This window comes from Oncorhynchus nerka, linkage group LG11 (assembly GCF_034236695.1).
Source record: "Oncorhynchus nerka isolate Pitt River linkage group LG11, Oner_Uvic_2.0, whole genome shotgun sequence".
Lineage (NCBI taxonomy): Eukaryota > Metazoa > Chordata > Actinopteri > Salmoniformes > Salmonidae > Oncorhynchus > Oncorhynchus nerka.
This window is the reverse complement of record NC_088406.1, coordinates 23,805,714-23,822,948: the sequence shown is the minus strand read 5'-3', so window position 1 is coordinate 23,822,948 and position 17,235 is coordinate 23,805,714. Positions and strand designations below refer to the sequence as shown.

The 17,235-nt window shown below is 42.2% G+C and overlaps 1 long non-coding RNA gene across 1 annotated transcript in view; it reads left to right on the top strand.

Annotated features, from left to right (window-relative positions):
* The first annotated feature begins 13,183 nt into the window (after nucleotides 1-13,183).
* LOC135573953 (uncharacterized) overlaps nucleotides 13,184-17,235 on the top strand; it is a 31,221-nt gene continuing 27,169 nt past the window's right edge. Inside the window, exon 1 of the long non-coding RNA XR_010465032.1 lies at nucleotides 13,184-13,240. This is a non-coding gene — a long non-coding RNA (uncharacterized LOC135573953). The remainder of the gene's footprint in view (nucleotides 13,241-17,235) is intronic.

Below are 17,235 nucleotides of genomic sequence, written 5' to 3'. Positions count from 1 at the left end.
AGTGACAAAAGCATGGATTAATTTTTCTGCATCATTTTTGGACAGAAAGTTTCTGATTTTTGCAATGTTACGTAGATGGAAAAAAGCTGTCCTCGAAATGGTCTTGATATGTTCTTCAAAAGAGAGATCAGGGTCCAGAGTAACGCCGAGGTCCTTCACAGTTTTATTTGAGACGACTGTACAACCATTAAGATTAATTGTCAGATTCAACAAAAGATCTCTTTGTTTCTTGGGACCTAGAACAAGCATCTCTGTTTTGTCCGAGTTTAATAGTAGAACGTTTGCAGCCATCCACTTCCTTATGTCTGAAACACATGCTTCTAGCGAGGGCAATTTTGGGGCTTCACCATGTTTCATTGAAATGTACAGCTGTGTGTCATCCGCATAGCAGTGAAAGTTTACATTATGTTTTCGAATAACATCCCCAAGAGGTAAAATATATAGTGAAAACAATAGTGGTCCTAAAACAGAACCTTGAGGAACACCGAAATTTACAGTTGATTTGTCAGAGGACAAACCATTCACAGAGACAAACTGATATCTTTCCGACAGATAAGATCGAAACCAGGCCAGAACATGTCCGTGTAGACCAATTTGGGTTTCCAATCTCTCCAAAAGAATGTGGTGATCGATGGTATCAAAAGCAGCACTAAGGTCTAGGAGCACGAGGACAGATGCAGAGCCTCGGTCCGATGCCATTCAAATGTAATTTACCACCTTCACAAGTGCCGTCTCAGTGCTATGATGGGGTCTAAAACCAGACTGAAGCATTTCGTATACATTGTTTGTCTTCAGGAAGGCAGTGAGTTGCTGCGCAACAGCCTTCTCTAAAATTTTTGAGAGGAATGGAAGATTCGATATAGGCCGATAGTTTTTTATATTTTCTGGGTCAAGGTTTGGCTTTTTCAAGAGAGGCTTTATTACTGCCACTTTTAGTGAGTTTGGTACACATCCAGTGGATAGAGGCCGTTTATTATGTTCAACATAGGAGGGCCAAGCACAGGAAGCAGCTCTTTCAGTAGTTTAGTTGGAATAGGGTCCAGTATGCAGCTTGAAGGTTTAGAGGCCATGATTATTTTCATCATTGTGTCAAGAGATATAGTACTAAAAGACTTGAGCGTCTCTCTTGATCCTAGGTCCTGGCAGAGTTGTGCAGACTCAGGACAACTGAGGTTTGGAGGAATACGCAGGTTTAAAGAGGAGTCCGTAATTTGCTTTCTAATAATCATAATCTTTTCCTCAAAGAAGTTCATGAATTTATCACTGCTAAAGTGAAAGTCATCCTCTCTTGGGGAATGCTGCTTTTTAGTTAGCTTTGCGACAGTATCAAACAGGAATTTCGGATTGTTCTTATTTTCCTCAATTAAGTTAGAAAAATTGGATGATCGAGCAGCAGTAAGGGCTCTTCAGTACTGCACGGCTATGTTAGCTAGCTGGCTATGACTACCCAAAAAAACACTGGAACTCTTCCAAGTCAAGGTAAGCTTTTGGTTTATTTCCACCGAGCCCCCCAGTGTAACCGCTATACTGCTTAGTGACTGTAATGTTACTGCATGATCGTAGGAGTACATGACACAGTAACTGGCTCATATCAGGAGTACATGATACACACTAACTGTTAGGCGGAGCGACACATGGGAACCCAAGAGCAGACTCAGATGAGGAAACAGGGATGAGTGAACCAACATATTTATTGTTACACAGGGAGATATGGAGTGCAGATCCGGGGAAGCTTGGATGAGTTGCAGAAAAACCAGATGTGGAGACTGCGGTTGGAGTTAGTTGAGTAGAACAGGGTAAACAGGTCCTGAGGGGAATCCAAGGTAGTGGTGATGAGATGTGGAGACTGAGGTTGGAGTTGGCTGAGTAGAACAGGGTAAACAGGTCCTGAGGGTAATCCAAGGTAGTGGTGATGAGATGTGGAGACTGCGGTTGGAGTTAGTTGAGTAGAACAGGGTAAACAGGTCCCGAGGGGAATCCAAGGTAGTGGTGATGAGATGTGGAGACTGAGGTTGGAGTTGGCTGAGTAGAACAGGGTAAACAGGTCCTGAGGGTAATCCAAGGTAGTGGTGATGAGATGTGGAGACTGAGGTTGGAGTTAGTTGAGTAGAACAGGGTAAACAGGTCCTGAGGGGAATCCAAGGTAGTGGTGATGAGATGTGGAGACTGAGGTTGGAGTTAGTTGAGTAGAACAAGGTAAACAGGTCCTGAGGGGAATCCAAGGTAGTGGTGATGAGATGTGGAGACTGAGGTTGGAGTTAGTTGAGTAGAACAGGGTAAACAGGACCTGAGGGGAATCCAAGGTAGTGGTGATGAGATGTGGAGACTGAGGTTGGAGTTGGCTGAGTAGAACAGGGTAAACAGGTCCTGAGGGGAATCCAAGGTAGTGTTGGTGAGTAATCCAAAGCTAGGTAGTTGGGTGATGTGGAACGGGAGACAGGAGCAGAGCGATAAACTGCAATGAGAGGATAAACGGTGTCAGGCAGGGAAACAGGCACAGCAGAGTAACAGGATCTTGAATAATCCTAAATGGCTAGAATCATGAACTGACTGAGCAGAGATTACAATCAGGCAGAGTGGAAGTGGCAGGACTGAGTATTTGTAGAGGTCTTGATTATGGGACAAGTTGCAGCTGGTAGGGATCTGCTCTTACTCCAGCACACTCTCCAACCACACAATCACACACACACAGAGAGAGACAGAGAGACAGAGAGACAGAGAGACAGAGAGAGAGAGAGTGTACAGGGGGGAGTAACTGCAGGTCTAGAAGACTGATGAACACCAGAGGGTGTAGCAGGAGCAGATGTGACAGTAACTGGTACATATGAGGAGTACACAATAACTGGTATATATCAGGGCCAGTAACTGAAAGGTGTTTGCTTTGAATCCCTGAGCCGACTAGGTAAAAATATCTGTCTGTGGCTTTGACTGAGACACTTAACCTTATCTGTGTATCTGGCTCTGTGAAATTGGACTCCTCCGCAAAGCTTGTGTGAATTGCCATGCTATTATTACTTTAAAACAGCACGAAAAGTGTTTTTCTGGTATATGATGCCTGCATGAATCAATTTATGGAAGATAATGTGTGTTTGCATGCATCTTTTTGTGTGCATGCAAGCCTGTTTGATTGACTATGTGAGCGTCTCTCTCTCTCTCTCTCTCCCTCTCTCTCTCTCCCTCTCCCTCTCCCCTACCTGGGGGATAAAGGCAAGTTGACTGTGACCAGTGTGAGCAGCTCAGACCAGTCCAATTCCAGATATCTGTGACATCAGTCACTAACAGATGGAGATCTCTGAACCAGTACAGCCCTGAACTTCCACAACACACACACACACAAGGCCAGATACTTGCCAAGACTATCATAGATCAAAAGCACCTTTCTATTGAGAGGCAGCAGCAGGCTCTATGTGACTGTATAGGAGGACAGGGTGAAGCAACACAGAGCAACAAAAATGAGAGAGAGAGACAGACCCAAATATCGGTGTCTGTGTGCGTAGGCCTACATAAGGAATCTTGATGAGGGACCAGGAAATTTTGATTTAACCTTTATTTACCTAGGCAAGTCACTTTAAGAACAAATTCTTATTTACAATGACAGCCTACCCCGGCCAAACCCAGATGACACTGGGCCAATTGTGTGCCACCCTGTGGGACTACCAATCACAGCTGGATGTGATCCAGCCTGGATTCAAACCAGGGACCGTAGTGACGCCTATTGCACTGAGATGCAGTGCCTTAGACCACTGCGCCACTCGGCAGCCCGGTTACCTTGGACAGCGAGGCATGCTGGGCTGTGGGAGACTTAGCCATCCACTACCCTTTTGGGGGAAATGTGGTCATTATCAATTGCGTAAACAGTATTGCGACACAATTCTCTGAAATCACGTGATAATTTATTGTTCAATCAATGTAAAATATTTGAAAAATATTTCTCAGAAAACGAACAAACAGAACTGTCCTAAAAAGATCTGAAAATCACCAAAGACATACAGTACTTCTCAGAGAGTAAGCAGTCATGTTATGTTCTCAATGCTGGTCATTGCTGATCAATGCTAATCAATGCTGGTCAATGCTGGTCAAAGCTGAACAATGCTGGTCAATAATGGTCAATGCTGGTCAATGTTGGTCAGTGCTGGTTAATGATGGTCAATGTTGATTAACGATGGTCAATACTAGTCGGTGCTGGTCAATACTGGTCAAAGCTGGTCAATGCTGGTCTACGCTGATCAATGCTGGTCAATGCTGATTAATGATGGTCAATACTGATCAATGCTGGTCAATGCTGGTCAATTTGGATCAATGCTGGTTAATGCTAATCAGTGCTGGTGAATGCTGATCAATGCTGGCCAATGCTGATCAATGCTGGTCAAAGCTGATCGATGCTGGTCAAATCTGATCAATGCTGGTCAATGCTGGACAATTATGATCAATGCTGGTCAATGTTGATCAATGCAGGTCAATGCTGATAAATGCTGATCAATCATGATCAGTGCTGGTCAATGCTGATCAATGCTTGCCAGTTTGGTTCAATGCTGATGAATGCATGTCAATGCTGGTCAGTGCTGGCAAATGCTGGCCAATGCTGATCAATGCTGGTCAATGCTGATAAATGTTAGCCAATGCTGGTCAATGCTGATCAATTTTGGTCAGTGCTGATCAATGTTGGTCATTGCTGACCAATGATAGTAAATGCTGATCAATTCTGGTCAATGCTGATCAATGCTGGGAAATGCTGATCAATGCTGTTTAGTGCTGCCCAATTCTGGTCAATGATGATCAATGAAAATCAATAATGGTCAATGCTGATCAGTGCTGGTGAATGCTTGGAAATGCTGATCAATGCTGTTCAGTGCTGCCCAACGATGATCAATTCTGGTCAATGATGATCAATGAAAATCAATGCTGGTCAATGCTGATCAATGTTGGTCAATGCTGACGAATGCTAGTAAATGCTGATCAATAATGGTCAAATCTGATCAATGTTGATCAATGCTGGCCAATGCTGATCAATGATGGTCAATGCTAGTCAGTGCTGGTGAATGCTGGGAAATGTTGATCAATGCTGATCAATGCTGGCCAATGCTGATCAATGCTGGTCAATGCAGGTCAATGCTGATCAATGCAGGTCAATGCTGATCAATCATGGTCAATGCTAGTCAATGCTGATCAATGCTGATCAATGCTTGTGAGTTTGAACCAATGCTGGTCAATGATGGTCAGTGCTGGCAAATGCTGGTCAATGATGATCTTTGATCATCAATGCTGGTCAATGATGATCTTTGATAATCAATGCTGGTCAATGATGATCTTTGAAAATCAATGCTGGTCAATGCTGATCAATGCTGATCAATGCTGACCAATGCTGATCAATAATGGTCAATGCTGATCAATGCTGATCAATGTTGATCAATGCTGGTCAATTCTGGCCAATGCTGATCAATGCCTGTCAATGCTGATCAATGCTGTTCAATGGTTACCTTGGACAGTGAGTCATGCTGGGCTGTAGGGGACTTAGCCATCCCCTACCCGTGAGGGGGGTCATTATCAGATGTGTAATATTGATCAATGCTAATCAATGCTGGCCAATGCCGGTCAATACTGATCAATGATGTTCAATGCTAATCAATAATGTTCAGTGCTGGTCAATGCTGGTCAATGCTGATCAATACTGGTCAACGATTGTCAATACTGATTAATGCAGGTCAATGCTGGTCAATTTGGATCAATGCTGATCAATGATTGCCAATGTTGATCATTGCTGGTCTAATAAAACGTTCCATCTTTGTATCCATCGTGTTACTGTTTTCTTGCCATTCAATTCTATTCTCTTTGCTGGCATTTCAGTATGTACAGTGCAAAGAATGCACAAACTATATCATTATGTGTGAGTAAGCTTGAGATAGCATTTTTGCAATGTAAACATAAAGACTGGACTGGATTTGACATCAGACACCTGCAGTACAAAAAAACAATAATCACAACAATAGACTAAGGACTATTCAAAGTGAGGTCATACTTCCGAACATTAAAAAAACGGTTTGAAGGTAAATCAGTTCTCCAGCTCAAAATGCTTAACCGTCAATTAAAATCAGTGATTTACTTGTGACAGAATGCTACATAAACAGAATGCTACATTGTAGCTTGTCCCATCAGATAACATGGCACACGTTAGCCATATGCTAACTTCAACAGGTGCCACTGATTATATCCTGCCACAAGTTCTGTATAAAGTGTGTTCCAACACTTGTTCCTTGGAAGGGTCCTTAACATGCACTTGTCATGACGTGGCCCTTTCTGGGTGGCTTCGTGGCTTCCCCCTCTCTCTCTCTCACACACTCTCTCTCTCCTAAACCCAGGTTTTATTACCCAGGTGGAAACATCATGCTTTGGGGCTGTTTTTCTGCAAAGGGACCAGGACGACTGATCCGTGTAAAGGAAAGAATGAATGGGGCCATGTATCATGAGATTTTGAGTGAAAACCTCCTTCCATCAGCAAGGGCATTGACGATGAAACGTGGCTGGGTCTTTCAGCATGACAATGATCCCAAACACACCGCCCGGGCAACGAAGGAGTGGCTTCGTAAGAAGCATTTCAAGGTCCTGGAGTGGCCTAGCCAGTCTCCAGATCTCAACCCCATAGAAAATCTTTGGAGGGAGTTGAAAGTCCATGTTGCCCAGCAACAGCCCCAAAACATCACTGCTCTAGAGGAGATCTGCATGGAGGAATGGGCCAAAATACCAGCAACAGTGTGTGAAAACCTTGTGAAGACTTACAGAAAACGTTTGACCTCTGTCATTGCCAACAAAGGGTATATAACAAAGTATTGAGATAAACTTTTGTTATTGACCAAATACTTATTTGCCACCATAATTTGCAAATAAATTCATTAAAAATCCTACAATGTGATTTTCTGGATTTTTTTTCTCTCATTTTGTCTGTCATAGTTGAAGTGTACCTATGATGAAAATTACAGGCCTCTCTTCTTTTTAAGTGGGAGAACTTGCACAATTGGTGGCTGACTAAATACTTTTTTGCCCCACTGTATGTTGAGTGTGTTTAATTTAATGACCTCATGACGGACAGGAAACACACACAACTATATCTCTGAATGTGTACATTTCTCAATTATGGGGTTTACATCTAATTATTGTATAAAATGAATGAGTAAAGATTAAACTATTTGTGAAATGATGTGATGTTAAACTTTAATTTGAGAGAATTGTATTCCCTGTAAAGTTGAACTAGTCAGTGCCCCCCGTGAGCACAGACATGATCTGGCATCATGGTGCTGCCCTTTTCTATTGTTATGAATAAAACCCAGCGTGAGCTGAGGTTGCAAATGGTTGAATTCCTAAGACTAGAAAACCATACCATGTGGAGAATTGGCTACACGTCTGGAAATAGTTAAACACTGAGACTATCGATCCTCACATAATAAGAGCAAATCTTAGATATTATTACTAGACTGCAGCTAGAAATTATGTAAACCTAGGATGCGAATACTGACAACCGCCGAAACATCTATTCGAAGAACAATGAACGCCTGACCTATCCATTACAACAGACACTATCCGGAGCCACTGATAAAGCTACAACCATGAAAGACATTGTGACTTCTGGGGAAGTAACCAGAGACTCTCTGATGAACTGACTCTTCAGCAGACGGACCGACGATTCTAACAGAGAAGACAACAATGACAGACGGGCGTAAATATATTTATTGGAATTATTCCCGAATGAGCGGCCGTTCATTTGCAAAGGATTAGCATTTCAATGAATATAATTACCCACTGTGTGTAGTCAATCCATTTTGTCCTTCCCTCTACTTTATCGGTCCACACCCCCATTCCCTTTTCCACAAAGCCGTCATATCGGCTTAGCCCACTAGGGAATCTTCCCCATCATTGTTAATAACCAATATCTACTGTTTGTTTATGCATTTCTGTGATTATTTAGTTAGTTAGTAAATAAATGATTAAGCCAATTGGTGTATGGGTGATTCATAGTTTAGGCTGGGTTCGTGCAGATAACCAATAATTCTACGACGTTTGAAATGAGACTGATGTAAGGTAAAGAACAATTCATTAATAGAAGACTAATAGATCAGATTAAAATATCTGAAGAGTTATATTCGGAAAATTATAATTTTGTAATCTGAAGATTTTCCGTGGTGCCCCGACTTCCTAGTTAATTAAATTTACATGATTATTTTAATCACGTAATATTAACTACAGAGAATTTAATTGATCAAATAAGCCTTCACATTTAATGATAGCCAGAGACACGAAACACTATATATACAAACGTATATGGACACCCCTTCAAATTAGTGGATTCTGCTATTTCAGACACAGCCTTTGCTGACATGTGTATAAAATTAAGCATATAGCCATGCAATCTCCATAGACAAACATTGGCAGTAGAATTGCCTTACTGAAGAAATCATTGACTTTCAACGTGGCATCTTCATAGGATACCACCTTTCCAATAAGTCAGTTTGTCAAATGTATGCCCTGCTAGAGCTGCGCTGGTCAAATGTAAGTGCTGTTATTGTAAAGTGGAAACGTATAGGAATAACAACGGCTCATCCGTGAAGTGGTAGGCCACACAAGCTCACAGAACGGGACCTTGAGTGCTGAAGCGAGTAGAAATTGTCTGTCCTCAGTTGCAACACTCACTATCAAGTTCCAAACTGCCTCTGGAATCAAAGTAAGCACAATAACTGTTCGTCGGGAGCTTCATGAAAGGAAATTCAATTGGTGACCATGAAATGAAATGAGTTTCCATGTCCGAGCACCCGCACACAAGCCAAAGATCACCATGCGCAATGCCAAGCGTCGGCGGGATTGGTGTAAAGCTCACCGCTATTGGACTCTGGAGCAGTGAAAATCTCTTCTCTGGAGTAATATACAAGCTTCATCACAGACAGTGGCAGTCCGACAGACAAATCTGGGTTTGGCAGATGCCAGAAAAATGCCACCTGTCCCAATGCATAGTGCCAACTGTAAAGTTTGGTGGATGAGGAATAATGATCTGTGGCTGGTTTTCATGGTTCGGGCTAGGCGTCTTAGTTCCAGTGAAAGGAAACCTTAATGCTACAGCATACAATGACATTCTAGACGATTCTGTGCTTCCAACTTTGTGGCAACTGTTTGGGGAAGGCCCTTTCCTGTTTCAGCAAAACAATGCCCCTATGCACAAAGCGAGGTCAATACAGACATGATTTGTCGAGATCGGTGTGTAAGAACTTGTCTGGTCTGCACAGATCCCTCAACCTCATCGAACACCTTTGGGATGAATTGGAATACCGACTGCGAGCCAGGCCTAATCACCCAACATCAGTGACTAACCTCACTAATGTTCTTGTGGCTGAATGGAAGCAAGACCCTGCAGCAATGTTTCAACATCTAGCGGAAAGCCTTCCCAGAAGAGTGGAGGCTGTTATACCAGCAAAGAGGGGACCAACTCCATATTAATACCCATGATTTTGGAATGAGATGTTTGACGAGCAGGTGTCCACATACCTTTGGTCATGTAGTGTACCTCAGTCCAACAGCACTTTCTGATCCTCAAAGCAACTATTGTGTATTTGACTGACTGGTCAAATAGCTCTAAAGTGCCAAGTACATGTAAAATGTTGCCGACTGTGGCAAGGCTTCGAATCTCACATCAGTTTGCTCCCTTGCGAAATGTAGATTTATATGTATAGTAGTGTGTTGAAAAGAGACATAGCCTAAAGCCAACAGCATTAAAATTAAGAATTAATTTAGGAATAGATTTCAAACTTTAAGCCTATTAGGCATCCAGACCTCATGAAAGTTGCAAAGGAAACCCTTAATCTTGTAATAAATAAAATCTAGTGATACATAACTTGACTTTAAGGAGCTACCTCTTTTAGTCTTGCACACAAACAAATTGCTATTCTATATATATAGAATTGAATGGCAAGAAAACAGTAACACGATGGATACAAAGATGGAACGTTTTATTAGACCAGCAATTATCATATTGCATAGGCTATTACATGGACGTGTACACCTAAATGTAGGCCTACAACCTTTTATATGCATTCTTATAATCATCTGCTTTGTCTCATGTGCGTTATTTGACACGAGGAGTATGCAATTGAGATATTGCCTTCATGTAGCCTCGGCTTCCAGGCCTGTGAGGTGGAAGCCTGGTGGAGCCGACCCATGGAGCCTACCCATGGAGCCTACCCATGGAGCCTACCCATGGAGCCTACCCATAGTGATTAAACCCTCTCCTGGCAAAGTGACAATAGTGTAGGATATCATTAATAAATTATTAGGATACACATGTAGGCCTACAAAGTTTTATAGGCTATACATTATTTATAATCATCCACTTTGCCACATGCAGAATGAATCGAGCATCAAGGACCTGCAGTGGACAGTTTTTTTCCTCAACAAAAAAGCTAGACTCTAGGGGGGCTCGAACCAGTGGTTTAGGTACACTATCAATTGTCAACTGTGCCACCTAGAAGCGATGGTGACAACAGTAGCCTGACAGCTATTTGACAAATCCAGAGGACTTTTAATTTTTGTTTGTTTTACAATGTACTATAATCTTAATATTGTAAGGACTTTATGTTGTAAGGACCTTGTTTCTTTAAAAGCACATGGATGTTTGTGAAACAGTGGGATTTTGTCATATACTGTATGTGAAAATGGGCAAATGTTGTCAAACGTTAGTAGTAGCTAGTAGGTTAGTCAAGGATGTATCAGTGCAATATTGGCACATAACATTTCAAATCAAATTGTGGTAGCCGGCTAGTGATGGTAAAAGGTGGTAGCCGGCTAGTGATGGATATTTAACAGTCTGATAGCCTTGAGATAGCTGTTTTTCAGTCTCTCGGTCCCAGCTTTGCTGCACCTATACTGACCTCGTCTTCTGGATGGTAGCGGGGTGAACAGGCCGTGGCTCGGTGGTTGATGTTCTTGATGATCTTTTTGACCTTCCTGTGACATAGGTGTCTTGGAGGGCAGGCAGTGTGTCCCCGGTGATGCGTTGGGCAGACTGTGCCACCCTCTGGAGAGCCCTGTGGTTGCAGGTGGTGTAACAGCCCGACAGGATGCTCTCAAATGTGCATCTGTAAAAGTTTGTGAAGGTCTTAGGGGGCAAGCCAAATTTCTTCAGTCTCCTGGTAATCAAGCCTACTACTGTTGTGTTGTCTGAAAGCTTGATGATTGTGTAGGAGGTGTGTGTGGCCACACAGTCATTGGTGAACAGGGAGTGCAGGAGGGGGTTAAGCATGCACCCTTGTGGGGAACCTGTGTTGAGTATCAGCGAAGTGGAGGTGTTTTTTCATACCTTCACCACCAGGGGGCGGCCTATCAAGAAGTCCAGGACCAAGTAGTCAATGAACAGCATTCTTGTCCAGATGGGATGGGGGCAGTGTGCAGTGCAATGGCGATTGCATCGTCTGTGGATCTGGTATTTGGTATTTTATTTGGATCAATTAGCTCCCACTATTAGCTGTTGCAAAAGCAGCAGCTACTCTTCCTGGGGTCCACACAAAACATGAAACATAATACAGAACATCATTAGACAAGAACAGCTCAAGGACAGAACTACATACACTTTTAAAAAGGCACACGTGTCTGCTGTCACCATATGTATTCGTTATGGTCATCAAAATGCCAGCTACTAAAATCAGATCCAATAACAGAGGATTAGAAATCCAAGGCTTAAAAACAAAGGTGTCCATGTATACCGATGACTCAAGTTTTATATTAAGTCTGCAAGATAGATCCCTGCAATGTCTCATTAAAGATCTAGATAACATTTCTGTACTCTCTGGACTAAAAACTCATTATGATAAGTGTACAATATTACATATTGGATCCTTAAAAAATACAACTTTTACATTACCCTGCAGCTTACCTATAAAATGGGCTGATGGTGAAGTAGACATACTCGGTATTCATATCACAAAATATATAAATAAGCTCTCCACAATGAATTTCATTAGAAAACTTGTAAAAATAGACAAGATCCTGCAACCATGGAGAGGTAAATACCTGTCTATTTATGGAAAAATTGCCTTGATTAACTCCTTAGTCATATCTCAGTTTACTCACTTACTTATGGCGCTGCATACTCCTGATGATTCGTTTTTCAAATCATATGAGCAAAAAATATTGAACTTTATCTGGGACGCTAAACCAGACAAAATAAAGCGTACATATCTAAACTCAGCAAAAAAAGAATCATCCTCTCACTGTCAACTGCATTTATTTTCAGAAAACTTAACGTGTAAATATATGTATGAACATAACAAGATTCAACAACTGAGACATAAACTGAACACAGACATTTGACGAACAGAAATGGAATAATGTGTCCCTGAACAAAGGGGAGTCAAAATCAAATGTAAGAGTTGCAAAGAAAAAGCTATATCTCAGACTGGCAAATAAAAAGAAAAGATTAAGATTAAGAACACAGGCACTGGACAGAGAAACGTTTTCTTTGCAGCTCTGCCTAGAAGGCCAGCAACCTGGAGTCGCCTCTTCAATGTTGACGTTGAGACTGGTGTTTTGCAGGTACTATTTAATGAAGCTGCCAGTTGAGGACTTGTTATGTGTCTGCTTCTATAAATTAGAAACTCTAATGTACGTGTCCTCGTGCTCAGTTGTGCACCGTGGCCTCCCACGGTTTGCTCTCCCTTTCTATTCTGGTTAGAGACAGTTTGCGCTGTTCTGTGACGGGAGTAGTACACAGCGTTGTATGAGATCTTCAGTTTCTTGGTAATTTCTCGCATGGAATAGCCGTCATTTCTCGGAACAAGAATAGACTGATGAGTTTCAGAAGGGCTTTGTTTCTGGATATTTTGAGCCTGTAATTGAACCCACAAATGTTGATGCTTCAGATACTCAACTAGTCTAAAGAAGGCCAGTTTTATTGCTTCTTTAATCAGTACCACAGTTTTCAGCTGGGCTAACATAATTGCGAACGGTTTTTGTTTAATGATCAATTAGCCTTTTAAAATTATAAACTTGGATTAGCGAACACAATTTTTAACTTGAATTTGAATTTTTATTTCACCTTTATTTAACCAGGTAGACCAGTTGAGAAAAGTTCTCATTAACAACTGCGACCTGGCCAAGATAAAGCAGAGCAGTATGACAAAAACAACAACACATAGTTACACGTAAACAATAACAATAACACAATAGAAAAATCCATGTACAGTGTGTGCAAATGTAGAAGAGTAGGGAGGTAAGGCAATAAATAGGCCGTAGAGGCAAAATAATTACAATTTAGCATTAAAACTGGATATATGTGCAGATGATGATGTGCAAGTAGAGACACTGGGGTGCAAAAGAGCAAGAGGATAAGTAGCAATATGGGGATTAGGTAGTCGGGTGTTGTCACGCCCTGACCTTAGAGAGCCTTTTATTCTCTAATTTGGTTAGGTCAGGGTGTGACTAGGGTAGGTACTCTAGGTTTTGTATTTCTATGTTGGCCTGGTATGGATCCCAATCAGAGGCAGCTGTCTATCATTGTCTCTGATTGGGGATCATATTTAGGCAGCCTTTTCCCATTGGGTTTTTGTGGGATCTTGTTTGTGTGTGCCTGTGAGCACTCTATGACTTCACGTCTCAGTTTGCTCATTATTGTTTTTGTAAGTTTAATTTGAATTAAACATGTGGAACTCTATGTAAGCTCGCCTCGGTACGAGTATGATTACCACAACGAGTGTGACAGGTGTGCTATTTACAGATTGGCTATGTACAGGTACAGTGATCGGTAAGCTGCTCTGACAGCTGGTGCTTAAAGTTAGTGAGGGAGATATAAGACTCCAGCTTAAGTGATTTTTTCAATTCGTTCCAGTCAATTGGCAGCAGAGAACTGTAAGGAAAGGCGGCCAAAGGAAGTGTTGGCTTTGGGGATGACCAGTGACATATACCTGCTGGAGCGCGTGCTATGGGTGGGTGTTGCTATGGTGACCAGTGAGCTGAGATAAGGCGGGGTTTTACCTAGCATAGACTTATAGATGACCTGGAGCCAGTGGGTTTGGCGAAGAAAATGTAGTGAAGGTCAGCCAACGAGAGCATACAGGTCGCAGTGGTGCTTAGTATATGGGGCTTTGGTGACAAAACGGATGGCACTGTGATAAACTACATCCAGTTTGCTGAGTAGAGTATTGGAGGCTATTTTGTAAATGACATCGCCAAAGTCAAGGATTGGTAGGATAGTCAGTTTTACGAGGGTGTTTGGCAGCATGAGTGAAGGATGCTTTATTGCGAAATAGGAAGCTGATTCTAGATTACATTTTGGATTGGAGATGCTTAATGTGAGTCTGGAGGGAGAGTTTACAGTCTAACCAGACACCTAGGTATTTGTAGTTGTCCACATATTCTAAGTCAGAACCGTCCAGAGTAGTGATGCTAGTCGGGCGGGAGGGTGCGGGCAGCGATCGGTTGAAGAGCATGCATTTAGTTTTACTTGCATTTAAAAGCAGTTGGAGGCCTCGGAAGGAGTGTTGTATGGCATTGAAGCTCGTTTGGAGGTTTGTTAGCACAGTGTCCAAAGAAAGGCCAGATGTATACAGAATGAAGTCGTCTTTGTAGAGGTGGATCAGAGAATCACCAGCAGCAAGAGCGAAATCATTGATATATACAGAGAAAAGAGACAGCCCGAGAATTTAACCCTGTGGCACCCCCATAGAAACTGCCAGAGGTCCGGTCAAGAGGCCCTCCGATTTGACACAGTGAACTCTATCTGAGAAGTAGTTGGTGAACCAGGCGAGGCAGTCATTTGAGAAGCCAAGGCTATTGATTCTGCCGATAAGAATGCGGTGACTGACAGAGTCGAAAGCCTTGGCCAGGTTGATGAAGACGGCTGCACAGTACTTATCGATGGAGGTTATGATATCGTTTAGGATATTGTGCGTGGCTGAGGTGCACCCATGACCAGCTCGGAAACCAGCTCGGAAACCATGGGGTGGGATTCAAAATGGTCGGTGATCTGTTTGTTAACTTGGCTTTCGAAGATTTTAGAAAGGCAGGGTAGGATAGACATAGGTCTATAACAGTTTGGGTGTAGAGTGTCTCCCCCTTTGAAGAAGGGCTTTCCAATCGTTGGGGATCTCAGACTATACGAAAGATAGGTTGAATAGGCTAGTAATAGGGGTTGCAACAATTTCGGCTGATATTTTTAGAAAGAGAGGGTCCAGATTGTCTAGCCCAGCTGATTTGTAGGGATCCAGATTTTGCAGCTCTTTCAGAACATCAGCTGTCTGGATTTGGGTGAAGGAGAAGCAGGGGGGGACTTGGGCAAGTTGCTGCAGGGGGGTGCAGAGCTGTTGGCCGGGGTAGGGGTAACCAGATGGAAAGCATGGCCAGCCATAGAAAAATGCTTATTGAAATGATCGATTATTGTAGATTTATCGGTAGTGACAATGTTTCCTATCCTCAGTGCAGTGGGCTGCTGGGAGGAAGTGCTCTTATTCTCCATGGATTTCTGTTCGTCGTGGGCATTTCCTGCCTAAGCTTGCCCACTTTGCCAATTAAATAATCATTAAAATAATTGGCAACATCAAATGGTTTTGTGATGAATAAGCCATCTGATTCGATGAAAGACAGAGTTGAATTTGTCTTTCTGCCCATAATTTAATTTAAAGTACCCCCCCCCCCCCCCCGCAAAAGGCCATCATTCTTTATATCACTGATCTTGGCTTCATAATAAAGTTTCTTCTTCTTCTTGTTGAGTTTAGTCACATAATTTCTCAATTTGCCAGTAAGCCAGTCAGATGTGCAGCCAGACTTATTAGCCACTCCTTTGTCCCAATCTCTTTCAACCATACAGTTTTTAAATTCCTCATCAATCCATGGAGCCTGAACAGTTCTAACAGTCAGTTTCATAACAGGTGCATGTTTATCAATAATTGGAAGAAGCAACTTCATAAATTCATCAAATGCAGCGTCTGGATGCAAATATTTTTTAACATCATCCACATAAGAGTCACAGCTAAATCTTTTGTATGATCTCTTATACACTATTTTAGGCTCAGCTGTTGGAACTTTGGCTTCCCTGGATATAGCCACTATATTGTGATCACTGCATCCAATGGGTACGGATATAGCTTTAGAACAAAGTTCTACAGTATTAGTAAAAATGTGATCAATACATGTGGATGATCCTGTAGTCTTTGTCAACACCCTGGTAGGTTGATTAATAACCTGAACCAGATTACAGGCACTGGTGGCAGTAAGAAGCTTCCTATTGAGGGGACAGCTTGATGAAAACCAGTCAATATTTCGGTCCCCAAGAAAGTAGACCTCTCTGTTTACATCACATACACTAAGCATTTCACACATCATTTAGATACTGACTGTTAGCACTTGGTGGCCTATAGCAACACCCCAAAAGAAAATGCTTTAGATGTGCCAAGTGAACCTGCAACCACAACACTTCAATAACACTTGACATAAGATCTTCTCTAAGCATTACAGGGATATGGCTCTGCATATATACAGTAACTCCTCCCCCATAAGCATTACAGGGATATGGCTCTGAATATACACAGCAACACCTCCCCCATAAGCATTTCTGTCTCCTCTATAAATGTTAAATCCTTGTATTGTTACTGATGTATCATCTAATTAATTATCTAAGTGAGTCTCAGAAAAGTATAATATATGAATGTTATCTGATGTTAGCAAGTTATTGATTTAATGAACCTTGTTTCTAAGGCTACATATATTAATATGGGCTATTTTCAGCCCTTTCCTGGTTAGCTTATCAGAGGTAGACATAATATTGAAAAGAGCACACAAATCAAGAGAAAAAATAAACATTCAGCAGTCCATTAATCAATGTGTGTGTGTGTGTGTGTGTGTGGTGCGGGGTTGAGGCTACAAACCCATAGACTTGGCTCTCTCATCCCTTCCAGGCTTCTGGGATGGAGGGTGGAGAATGAGCCTGTCATAGAGGATGTATGCAATGTCCTGATGCACTCTGGCAGCTTTCATGGCTGGGATCAGTTCTTTCCTCTTCTGGCACACAGCATCAGAATAGTCCTCGTTGAGGAAGATATACGTTCCGCTCAAGTTCTTGGCTCTTTCCAGAACAGCTACCTTGTCCTTGAACCTCAGCTACTTGACCACTATTGGCCTGGGCCGGTGGTGGGTTTTCCAGTCCTGTGGGCACGCTCCACCTCAATCTTCCTGTGGACCACCTTCAATTTCTCAGAGATCATTTCCCTCACT